At 33.3% G+C, this 13,280-nt stretch overlaps 1 long non-coding RNA gene and 1 pseudogene across 2 annotated transcripts; both read left to right on the forward strand.

The window, feature by feature from the left end:
* Nucleotides 1-955: 955 nt before the first annotated feature.
* LOC110705437 lies at nucleotides 956-3,815 on the forward strand (annotated as a pseudogene).
* Nucleotides 3,816-9,139: 5,324 nt separating this feature from the next.
* On the forward strand, nucleotides 9,140-11,896 carry LOC110705438. Of its 2 annotated transcripts, XR_002508074.1 has the most exons (4): nucleotides 9,140-9,730; nucleotides 10,996-11,107; nucleotides 11,371-11,463; nucleotides 11,567-11,896. It is a non-coding gene; the product is annotated as an uncharacterized LOC110705438 (long non-coding RNA). The 2 variants fall into 2 exon arrangements; XR_002508073.1 differs by lacking the exon at nucleotides 10,996-11,107 and having other exon boundaries at nucleotides 9,145-9,730.
* The last annotated feature ends 1,384 nt before the right edge of the window (nucleotides 11,897-13,280 follow it).

Raw genomic sequence — 13,280 nt, forward strand, 5'->3', positions numbered from 1 at the left:
AGCTGATCTTTCTTAGCATTGCCACACCAAGGTTACATTGACATTTTTAACATGGTCAAGCGATGCCTTGAGTAATTGCCAAAATCTTAAATCTTCCCACCATGGTGCTAATGGATATGCATATCTCATGTTCAACAAGAGAAAAGTTGTCATTATTGTTTACATCTTTTGTCAATAAAATATTTCTACCATTTTTTACAGGAGTAATACATAAACCATTCTCCCTTAAAACAAAATTAGTCTTTTTTTTTTTAAAATCAAAAGACCATATAACTTACCCTATTGGCGTATATATTTTAAAATAAGACTGTCTTACCATCATGCACCTTAAACCCGAAATGCATTGCATAATGATATGTAAACCAAACGACCATATAACTTACTCCATGGCTGTACAAATTTTGAAATTAGACTGCCTTACCATCATGCACCTTAAACTCTAAAACAATTGAAGACTTTTGTCTTTTCTAGAGATCTTTGCTCATTTATTAGTATTTGTATTTGTATTTGTTTATTTCCCAGCCATTTTATAAGATGTACAAGTCTATATTGTCTAGCAAAAGATACACTCAACCCACTACCATTATTAAACTGAAAAGGTGTAGAACCATCGTGTTTGAGGACATTGATGAAAGAGTACACTGCACCGTGTTATTGACTTCATTGTTAAAACTTATTACTATACTAAACTAAGAACATGAGAGGAAACCTTCAGTTTCAAGCATGTAGATTTTATTTGATCTTCTGAGTAAAATTCCAAAACATTTTGTGTGTGAAATGCAAATGCAAAGGAGTGGTAGTGTGACCAACCAACTAATCCTAATGGCACTGATTTGTTTATAAACAATGTTGAATTAGTAAACATAGCTTGATTCAATGGAGATGATGAAATATAACTATATAAGCAAGCGAAAACGTTTGATATTCATCAACATACCACACAGGTAGAGCATTATTTTCCGTTTGTGGTTGTTTTTTTTTACATCGAAAAATTTGATAGGTTAATACTGAATAGGGGGAAAAGAAGGGGAAGAGAGAAAACGCTTTACTATCCAATGGCTGATAGTATCCTCACCAATCTAGCCCAACAATTGGGAGCCCTTGCTTTGGAAGAATACAAAGTGTTAAAGGGTGTGGGAGATGATCTCAAGTCTCTCGAAAAAGAGTTGAGATTCATGAAGAAATTCTGAGGGAAAACAACAAGATCATGAATTAGTGAGGGAGTTGGTGAATCAAATAAAAGAGGTTGCTTTCGAGGCTGAGGATATAACTGAAACTTTCCTCCTGAATGTTGAGACACGCACAACGAAGAAGGACAGCATTTGGGAGGGTCTTACACGGCCAGGGTATGCAATGATGCTCCATGGAGTGGCGAAAAAAATTGATGCTATCAAAGGGGATATCAATGGAATATATGCTAATAAGGAAAAGTATGGGATTGAGATAGGCGAGGGAAGTATGAATCCGCACTTTGAGGCCACCCTTCAAAGGCGGAGAAAGGAGGTTGATGAAGAAATGGTGGGGTTTGTGGACGTGACTAACACCTTGTTAGAGCAGCTCACAGAAGGATCAACTGGATTGGAAATCATTTCGATAGTTGGGATGGGTGGCCTAGGGAAGACGACAATTGCCAAGACGCTATTCAACAACAGGATCATCAAAGACTATTTTAAGAGCCATGCTTGGGTGTCAGTATCCGAAGAATACAACACAATTCAGGTCATCACTGATATCCTTAACAGAGTGGCACCCAACATGAATGGCTTGGAGGATTTGGGAAATGACAAGTTGAAGGAGACACTAGGAGACCACCTCAAGGACAAAAAGTACATAGTCTTTTTGGATGACGTATGGCAACAAAGCATGTGGGATGAAGTAAAGGCTTACTTCCCCAACAACAGAAATGGGAGTAGGATTGTCATCACCACCCGTATTGCTCAAGTGGCTAGGCACGCTAGTCATAGAGAGCCTCATTTTCTCCGATTTTTTTTACCCCAGAGGAGAGATGGGAACTTTTTGAAAAGAATGTGTTTCGAGGGGATCCTTTTCCTTCGAACCTCAAATCCTTAGGGAAGAACATCTTGGAGAGATGTAAGGGTTTACCCTTGTCCATTGTGGTTATAGCAAGTATGTTAGCTATCCAAGAGAAGTCGGAAAGGATATGGGAAAGGACACTTCAAGATGTGAGTGTTCACCTTGGCAAAGATGAAGCATGCCTGGAGATACTGGCTTTAAGTTACCATAATTTACCAGTAGAGTTAAAACCATGCTTTCTCTATTTTGCCGTCTTTTCTGAGGATCATGAAATGTCTATTCGAAGGCTGATCGCCTTATGGCTGGCTGAGGGGTTCAAACAGCCACTTGGAGAGCTGACTCTGGAGGAGGTGGCTGAGAGTTACCTTGATGCCCTTATTGATCGAAGTTTGGTCCAAGGTGGAACTTTGAGAGCAAATGGAGGACTCAAGACTTGTCGCATTCATGATCTAATACGAGATCTTTGCATCAGAGAAGCTAGAGGAGAAAACTTCATGTGGGCAGCTTCTAAGATCAATAATCCCTCCTCCGGTCTTAAACAAAAGCAAGCCAAGAAGGTTGTCAGTCCATCGCCACACAGCACGTACAATTCTATCAAAAGAATGGGAGCCTTCTTCTATACGAGCATTCTTATCCTTTGAATCCCAAATTACTTATTTGAGCTCAGCATTCTTGAAGAAGTTGAACACCGAATACAAGCTGCTAAGAGTCTTGGACTTGGGATTAGCCATTAAAATTGAAACTATGCCAAACGACATCAGTCGTCTCTTCAATTTAAGGTACTTTAGGTTTTTTCTTGACAATCCTAACATTCCATATGCAATATATTATCTTCGAAACCTCCAAATTCTTTTTGTAGAGGGTAATGCATCACATAATATTTCTATGGGATCGCTACTAGAGCTACAAAAGTTGCAGCAACTCATCTTAGGAAACAGTATTACTAGGCTATATGGTAACCCAACAACTATGCTACCCAAGATGCAACTCAATAACCTCCGAGCCTTAACTTCTATTTACCCTGATAGTGTTTTCGAATGTGCTATAATTAATGGACTTTGTCCAAATCTTAGAAAACTCTCGGTATGTTGTTCCCAAGACCATGAATGGTCAATAAAGAACTTCCTAGCAAGTTTACATCATCTCCAATCTTTGAAAATATCCTTCTTAGATGCCTTTCATAACAAAATTATATTCAAAGGTGTTAGTGAAGCCGAACTTCCATTATCCCTCACCAAGATTACATTGAAATTGTCCGGATGGTTAGAGGATGTCCTACATATGCTTGGCAAGTTTCCCAACCTTCGCATCCTTAAACTAGTTGATGTGAATTATTCCGGCCTTACTATAAGAGAAGGTTCATTCCCAAGACTTCATACCCTCCATTTGGACAATCTTCGTGGAGGGAAAGTGATAGTGCATCATGCTACACTTCATGGCCAAGCAAAGTATGGATGTACACAACTGCGCCATCTCTATGTTAAAAGATGTACTTGTATGTTTGATAAGTATCTATTCATGTTGCCTAGCCTTAGAGATGTTGAAGTTTTGTGGCCAGACCCTTCTCTGGCACAAAAGTTGGAGGAAGTAAAACAAGAAAACAAAAATAAGCCATATTATAGGCTTCTAGTCTACAAAGGTGAATAACATCACCAATGTTTGTTTGTTCAAGGATTGTACGCTGTCGACATTACCAAAATAATATGTATCCATGATAGTTTGTAATTTGCAATTTGCAAAATTCATAATTCATTATGTAGAATTTGAAACCTACTCTTAAATATACGAGTTTTTAAAATTGAAATGTTGCTAAATTTTTCAAATTAGGCGTCCAATTCATGTTTGAGTTAAATTTGGTCTATGATCACGAGTTGAGATGTGTTCAACGTCGTTCACGTGGATTAAATTCGAGATCAGGTTACTTTGAGTTTGAACATTTCAAGTCTAAGGAATTCTTTTTCTTACAAGATTTTGGACAGCTCTATTGATACTATAAGTAAATGAGCAAGCATATATATTATATACTATGTACTTTTAATATTGATTGATAATAAGGTTATAAATGATTAAATGGCCATTTACACTAATTGGGCCTGGAAGCATGCCTCCAAAGTGAGATAAGATCTGCCATGCTAATTAATTATGGGTCTACTGGACTTGTACAGTAGTTGTACCATTCATCCTAAATTAATTATGCTAATTATCTCCATATGTGTTACGACCTATGTATGGTTGGCATAATGGCGTCTATTGTCAACTTGCACCATTCCTCCTAAATAAATCATCATATAAGCAAATTGTATCGGCAAATCACTAAAATCACTTAATTCTACAACCGAAAAATGTATAGTATGTGACTGTTATTTTCAAATGGAAAGAGTCGATTAGAATATAGAGAAAAACGAAACCAAAGATAAACTTAAATTAAGCTTGCACCATGTATGAGTCATCTTTTGGCTGGCTCAATCTACCACGTCATTATTTGTGGTCATGGTTTATCATTTGCCAAGTCAGAAGACCCAGAACATCTTAGTTTTAGTCCGTACTATTCATTTTTTACATCAAACATACTGTTTCCGTATATATCATCTATTTGACTTTTAGAACTCGAACTATAGAGGATAAGATTTATCATGACTTCAAGATGATTTATATAGAGAACTATCACTTTACCAACCAAACCTAATTTATAAATACATACTCTTAACAATTAACCTAATGTTTGAAATATGGACATTAAATGTAACAAGTCGGTTGGAATTGCTTGTTCTAATAAATGTATATAAGGTAGCTGGGTTATATATTTAAAAGGAATAATAAAATATCATAATATCTTGCGTGGACTTAAAGTTTATATACACATAACTGACATTATACTCAACATAGTGACCCTAATTTTAATATAATAACCTTATTTTTAACATAATAACCTTTTTTAAAACTTGTGTGACCTTTAATATTATTATGAACTTATAGTACGATATTATGTTAAATAACGATCTAATTTTAACATAGTGATCTTTATTATTCTTATCAACCATTATATCAAAAATTTCATTAAAATAATTAACCTCTTATAACTTATATAATGTCACACTAACTTTTATGTCAACATAATAACCTTTATTTTAATATAGTGACTTTTTTTTTTAATTAATAAAACAATCATATTGTCTCTAATGTTGGTGATCCACAATAAATTAACTAGTGTAAACCAGGTTCATTTAAGAAGTTGTAATAAAATATATTGTATGTAATATAATTAAGTGACTGATTGACCTTACAATTAAGATTATATTGAATTTTTGTTGGTAAGAATTGATTTTAACCACCATAGGGTCAAGCTCTAGGAATGGTCTTTAATAAGCACATACGGGCGATGGAAAACTGTTGATATTGGCATGATTGAAGCACATCATAAATGACTCATGAGCACAAGTTAGACACAATCACACAACCCGATTGACGGCACAATGTACTATACACGTTAAGTTATAAAGGTCGTGTACTCGTGTGTAAAATCGTCGATACAAGTTTATAGCATAACACGAGGGGATTGTCTATACAAGTTTATAACACAACACGAAATACAACTTGGTGCAAGTTGTCACGAAATTTTAAGTATAAGAATAACATGGGCACACGCCATAACATACATATTACATATGTGATAGATATATGGGTTGTGTTGTGCCTATTAGCCTATTGGCACGGAGCATAAGTATGTAACTATTCGCATATACGCTCTCATGAAATTCGACATATGTAGCTATCAAAGAGTCCTTGGTGCTGCACTAAAGTAGCAAGTACCAGTAGTTCATAATTTATGATTTTCGATAATATCCAATGTATTGTAATGACATGGAGAAGCATCATGTAGAAATTCCATCTATTAAATGACAAAGCTATTTTTAAAACGAAAATGATGGATCATATCGACTAAGTTCCAAGACTTCCAACTAAATAGACGTGTATATTATAGTCTAACGCAATCAATTGGTTACTACTACATTGTTTATCCAATTGCCTACTACAAATATTATTTTCAATAATTTATTATAAATTGACTCAACAAAATATAATATCTCATAGACCTTAGACTAAATATTTGAAAAGTATTTATAAAGGGCGAAAAGAACTATACGTAAAGATGGGGAGAATCAACATGAAATATGTCATGCTAATAAAGAACATCTTCACACTTCATGTTTAGTGTATTTTACGGTCATTCCATTAGTTCTAATTGCATATCTTAATCACGCCGACAAATCCTTATCATTAGCTGGCTGAGATTTTAGCTTGATCGATTAGAAAATTAGAACCGCTATATTAATAACCAATTAACCATTTAATATTACAGAGTATCTTAGAGAATATTCTTCTCATAAGTTTAGGATTTTTAATTATGCACGGAGTAATACGTTGTTTCGTATCATATTAAAATTAACAAGTTTTCTAACATTGGCCTTGTTTGGCAAATAGCTGTTGGCGGTTGGCTGGTTCACTTGGCTTGTTTGACCAGCTGGAATGTTTGGCTGTTTATAATGGCTTTTGAAATTGACTGCTGTTTAAGCTGGCTGTTTATAAAAATGTTTGGTAAATTAATTGTCGGTTGTTGGTTGTTGGCTATTTATTAGATAATTTGTGGGACAACAAGAAGAAAAAAAAAAACAAAAAAAAGCTACTCAAAGCAGCTTTTTCATTTTGGCTTAAAAGCAAGCTTTTTCGCTGACTAAAAAACCTATTACCAAACACATTTCTTGGCTGTTTGACCACCTAAAAAAGCCAAAAGCCAAAAGCTAACCAAAAAGCCATTAAAAAGCAAATTACCAAACATGTCCATTATTAAATTGTCTACATTATTATAACACCTGTATAGATTGATTAATGGCAAACATTTCAATTTTAGATGGTTTCTTGTAATATTACATGGTATCACAAACAAGTCTTAAATGTCATTCGTTCATCAAATTTCTCTATTATATATAGCGTGGGATATGTAAATAATTAATAATCATTGTGTGGAGTAGCTTAGTTGACTAGCTAGTTGTCAATTAAAATGCCAAAAACTATTATCTTGACTACAAATAAAATAATTCAAGTCGTTTATCTACGATAACATTATTTGATGTTTTTACTGAGTTGAACTGAACTAAACTGATTGGAGCTGAATTGAACTGAGCTGAAATGAATATTTTATAAGAGAAGGAAATTAAGAACTGAACTAAACTGAACTGATTGGAGCTGAACTGAACTGAACTAATTAGAGCTGAACTGAACTGAACTAAAATGAAGTAAATGTGAACCGGCCCTAAGTATGTCATTACGTGCAGATTTACTAATGTATATTTTTAAAGAAAATTTACTAAAATCATATGCTAATTAATAAACATCGTAATATTACTTTACATATTACGAGTATGAATATACTATCCTTAGATATCCTCTATTATATATCTCGAATTGATTATTCTAACAAGATCTCATACCATGTTACTAAGGGCCTGTTCTCATAGACCGAACTGAGCTGAGCTGAACTGAATTGAAATGAATATTTTATAAGAGAAGGAAACTAAGAGTTGAACTGAACTGAGCTGAAAATAAATATATGAGAATAGGCCCTAACTAATATTTTTTCATAGACAAATATCTCATCATATGATTACAAGATAAAGTGTATGTGAACACAATACTATAGAGTGTAATAGAAAATGTCAGAGAAAGTAAGATCGACTTGGGTTTACTGAATTGAATATGATGAAAATGGTTGACTATAGTAGTTGACAATATGCTCAAGTTACATCTAGCCTCGATAATTGTGAATGGTTGACTATTTGGCAAGCTAAGTGAATTATTGAAAATAAAACGTTGACAATCTCCCATGAACATTAATAATATTGTACGTGGTAGCATGTTATAATGAATTGATGAACTGACTAATTAAGAATATTTTTATTAAATAATACATTAATTAATATATACTCTGTACTCTACAAGTTATGGGAGTAGAGTCCAATACGTAATAATAAGTTGATAGATTTATAGTATACACACAAGTTCAAATACTAAGGCTAATCCTAGATCTTCAAGTTAAGTTTTAAATTAAAAAGTTTATATAAGCTTGACTAATTAATGAGTTCATACAAGCTTAAGGTTTTATGAGTCAAAATAATAGCTAATTATTCATCACCGGCAATATATTTTATGTTTGTATTGTTACCATTTTCATTTCTTTGATTTAGAGCTACATGTAAAGAGCTTTTAGCTTTTGAATTAACATCATTTTGATAAACATAGTAAATAAAACAATATACTTATTTAATTATGAGAATGTTATTAATCAATAATGGTGAATTTCAAACTTTTTTACGTAGCTAATGACTAGGACGATTAAGTTGGAATAATGCAAATACAAACAAGAAGTAGGCTTAATGAGCAGGGTTTACGGAGATTAAAGAGTAATTTAATTAACTTTTCTTGGCAAAGGTTCTTTGAATCAACTTATTAGAGTTTCCATATCACCTCTTAAAAGTCTCAACAATATACTTTCAAATAATATCAAATCTTCCATACCATGCATCAAATGAAAATGAAAACACATGTATAAATATTGTCCTTAATTTTAGTAGATACTTATATATCATTTGCAATAAATCTAAGTTATTCTATAATATGTCTTGACTCATCAACCAAATTAAACTCTAACATAAAGTTAAATCATACACAATACTGGATTTTACTATTTTAAAATAAAAAGTAACACTAGTAGAAAAAGGCTCATTTGCGTCGCCATATTTGCGTCACTCATTCTAAAGAACGAAGCAAATGTGTATTTTTACCATACTTTAAAGTTATTTGCGTCGCTTGTTATTAAAGAAGCGACGCAAAAAACAAGTGTATGTTAGCTTTCTATCATTTACGTCGCTCATATTTATTGAAGCGACACAAATAATAAACTTATTTGCGTCACTCATTTACTGACAAGCGACGCAAATAAGGCAGTGAATAAATTGCGTCACCCTTTTAATAAATGAGCGACGCAAATAACAAATTTTCAGCATTTCAGATTTTGTTATTTGCGTCGCATTTTTATTATAAAGTGACGCAAATAACTCTGTTGCACTTTAGGTTACCCATTCTGCGCTTTTTTGACCTTAGCTTTTCACTTGCACTAATTCACTAAACAGAGTTGCTTAATTTCGACCCTTCAATCCAACAAATTCGCCCAAAAAACACCCACAAATTCGCCCAAAAAACTGCAATTCCCCAGCAAATTCAACATCCAAAATCGCAATCAAGTTCAACACCCATAATCGGCAGCAAATCCGAGCAATTTCGAGCAAAAATTTAGACCAAAAACCCTAATTAATTCGAACCCTTAAACCCCAGAAAAATTGATTATTTTCGACCAAAAATCCCCCATTTCGAGCAAAAAATGTACTCAATTCCATACGAATTCGAACCCTAGAAACCCCAAAAAAATTCAATTAAAAATCCTGCTGAAAAAATTCGAGCAATAACTGATATTTTCGAGTGGAAAAATCGCTTAATTTCGCCCCCAAAAACCCGAGGAAGTTCAAGCAAATTACAGCAATGTTGAATTTTTGAATTTTCGAGTGGAAAAATCGCTTAATTTCGCCCCCAAAAATCGATTTCGGCTCGACATTGTTGAATTTTAGAATCAATTTCACCTATGGTAAGATTGCTTCTATTTATGTTCAATCTTTTCATGGTAGATAGAATGTAGCATTTAACTTGAACAATGACTTAGTTTAATTTCAGGTTTAGTGTTAGTTCACTAATTAGAATTTATATGGCAGATTTAATTGAATTTTTATAATTTTCAGTCATTGAATTTTCATTTGAGCATATTGCATACTTGTGAATTTCAGTCATTGAATTTTTGAAGTCAATTTTCATCTGAGCATATTGCATAGTCATTGAATTTATATGGCTGTTTTGCAATATACTACTGGTTGCTTGTTTGCATCTTTGAACTTTAAGAATCTTGCTGTCAAATGTGGAACTTAGTTCATGTATCTGGCAATTATATAATTGCTGTTCAGGTGCTTGTCTCTTCTGCTTTTACTTGTTGTGGTGTATGATTAATGTTTAAATGTTGGTGGTCTTACATATTTTACTGAATACAGATTTATTTTCTCCATGTAGGCATTTCTTGTCACTTATACAATTTAGTTGCTGATTTAGTGGCTTTATGTTATTTGATTTGTTGAAAATCTCTTCCTAGATCCATTATTTAGCCATTTCTTGTGTTATGGAAGGGCAGCAGCAGTTCAGTTATGTGTTTGGGGAATATTGAGATAGATGGGGTATTGTTAGTCATGATGCATATTTTGAGGAAGGTGTTTGGGTTGGGTGTACTTTTATATGTCATGATACATGACAAGAAATTGAACTCTGTTATTCATTTATTGGCTTTAAAGAGCAAAGAGATTATGCTTGCCGTGTTACTTCTCCCACTATTTTCTTACAGCTGTAGAATAGCATAGTCATTTGAGCATATTGCATAGTCCCTGAAAACGGATACCGGCATACCCAAGCCTAAATAGCATAGTCAATAACGCATGAATAAATTGTTAAGTTTGCAATTTAAGCCAGTAGTAACTTTTAAAAACTAAAAAACCGAGAAGGTGTTGCATGATAAGCCAGGCCTCTAGCTTATGTCCTAATAGAGAAGTGATATTGTAATTGGAATGCTAGGCTTAATCATCTGGGATCTTTTCAATATTATGTACGGTATAATTATGGAGCAAATATTGAACTTTTTCTCTTTGGGTCTTTGACCTTTAGAAGTAGGCTGATACTTGTGAAGGTATCACAGCCTCACAGGTTATGTACTCAACCTTAGTTTTTCTCTGGCGTGTAGGAAATTGTCTTTTACTTTCTCTATGTAGTTTAGTTAAGTAAGGAGCTCATTATTACTTCATGTTATTGGCGTAGGAGTGCAGTCAACTTGACATAGTTGTTCACCTGCAAAGCCTGCTTTTATGCGATCTGTTCTTCCACCCAGTGAAATACTATTGCACTGTTCAAAGCCTGGATACAATTTGCGGTAAAAAAATTTTGGGGCTTTTTTTTTTTTTTTTTTTGAAATACCATGGTTTCTTTGAAGTTTCAAACTTCAAACTAAAGTAATTTAATAGATTGTGTTCTTTTACTATGCATAATTGTTAGTGCTCCATTTGTTCTGCAAATTTGTTAGCATTTAGTCGGTAGATTTTTACAGTTGCTGTTTTGCAATATACTACGGGTTGACATCTATGATTCTTTGAATGTCTTATTAAAATTATTTTTTATCATTTAATTTTTTTGTAGGCATCATCATAATGGGCGATGGGAAGCACGAATTGGGCGCGTTATATGTACGAAATACTTGAACATCATCATAGCAGTGAAGATCTTATTCAGGTATGAGTTGTCAAATATTTCATTTTTGTTTGATAAATACAATTTGATGTTAGCTACAATCTTGAATTAAAACTTTCCTCTTGTATATTTGTTGTGTTGATAGGATTTTTCAAGAACTACACCGTACACCGAGGAGGAGATAAATGAGATTCGAGATATTTGGGCAGAATATTTTATATGTAATGTTGAACTTTAGATTTACCACTTAGCGCATGTTTGACTCTTGTTTTGGATTATAGGCTTGAAATGAAGTAATTTGGTTAATTGGTGTTGGGATGATGAGTATAATGTCTATGATATTGAGATGTAAATTATTGGACAGGTTGTTAATATAATGCCGTCATTCCCAATTTTATGGGTAGGCCAAATTACAAAGGAGACTCTGCCGAAATTTACATTTGCATTATTCAATAATATTGCATTTTAATTTCAATTATATTAGCGTTAGCATATTACTTTATACCTAGGAAAACAGGTACTACAAACATATACAAGGCAATTATTATATTATAATTAAAAAAAAATAAAAAATTCACCTCATTTGCGTCACTCATTAAACAAACAAGTGACGCAAATACAGCTGTTTTTGTATTGTCTACTCAGTCATTTGCGTCACTCCTATATAAACAAGTGACGCAAATAACAAAACATAAGTTTATTGGAAGAGTTATTTGCGTCGCTTGTTTATAAAGGGGCGACGCAAATAACAAAAAAGTTTATCTTAAGAGTCATTTGCGTCGCTTGTTAATAAAGAAGCGACGCAAATAACTAAAAATATTTATCAGGATAGTCATTTGCGTCGCTCTTTTATAAAGGAGTGACGCAAATAACAAAAAATAAGTTTATTTAAAGAGTTATTTGCGTCGCTCCTTTATAAAAGAGTGACGCAAATAACAAGTTTATCAGAAGAGTTATTTGCGTCGCTCTTTTATAAAGGAGTGACGCAAATAACAAAACATAAGTTTATCAGAAGAGTTATTTGCGTCGCTCCTTTATTAAAGAGTGACGCAAATAACAAAAAATAAGGTTATAAGAAGAGTCATTTGCGTCGCTTATTTATAAAGGAGCGATGCAAATGACAACGCAAATGACTCTTATTTGCGTCGCGAGCAGTTGCGTCGCTCATAAAAGCGACGCAAATACACTATAAATGAGCGACGCAAATAAGCCTTTTTTCTACTAGTGTAACAATGCTAATTACACTGTGCATGATCAATTTGTTTTACTACCATGTCACGTATTCTTGGCCTAATTAAGACAAACTAAACATAGTTTGTTATACGATGAGTATTAGTCAATCAAATATTACTCAATTTGGATAATTGGATACCAAATAAACTAAAACATATCCATAAAGATCCATACGTTGGCTTCCAAAAAACAAACATGAGAAGATCAGATATATAGTGATCTCATAGAGCTACCAATTCTTAAGCAAACCCATATTGGACCAATCTTTCGTATAACACAAGATATTTATGTATGAAATATACAAAGAATACATTAATAAATTTGGCAAGTTGGTTAGTTACGTGTGGCTTGAAGTGCATAAAAGTATATAACTAAATCTAAGTGTGACTTTTGCATCTTATAAATCTTGAAAGTCAGCTTAGAAAAAACTTGAAAGAACGCTTTCATTAGGTAAGAGTGTGACAGTTCTATGTATCGACATCAAATAACATGAATACATGATTATGATTAATAATATATAACAGTAAAGTACTAATAATCTCAAGGCATGTACAATTTCTTACCAAGACATTGGGGCTTTAAGAAGAAATGCTTGTACTTGCTTCCCCTTAACATTGTCAATAAGA

This window comes from Chenopodium quinoa, unplaced genomic scaffold (assembly GCF_001683475.1).
Source record: "Chenopodium quinoa cultivar QQ74 unplaced genomic scaffold, ASM168347v1, whole genome shotgun sequence".
Classification (NCBI taxonomy): domain Eukaryota; kingdom Viridiplantae; phylum Streptophyta; class Magnoliopsida; order Caryophyllales; family Amaranthaceae; genus Chenopodium; species Chenopodium quinoa.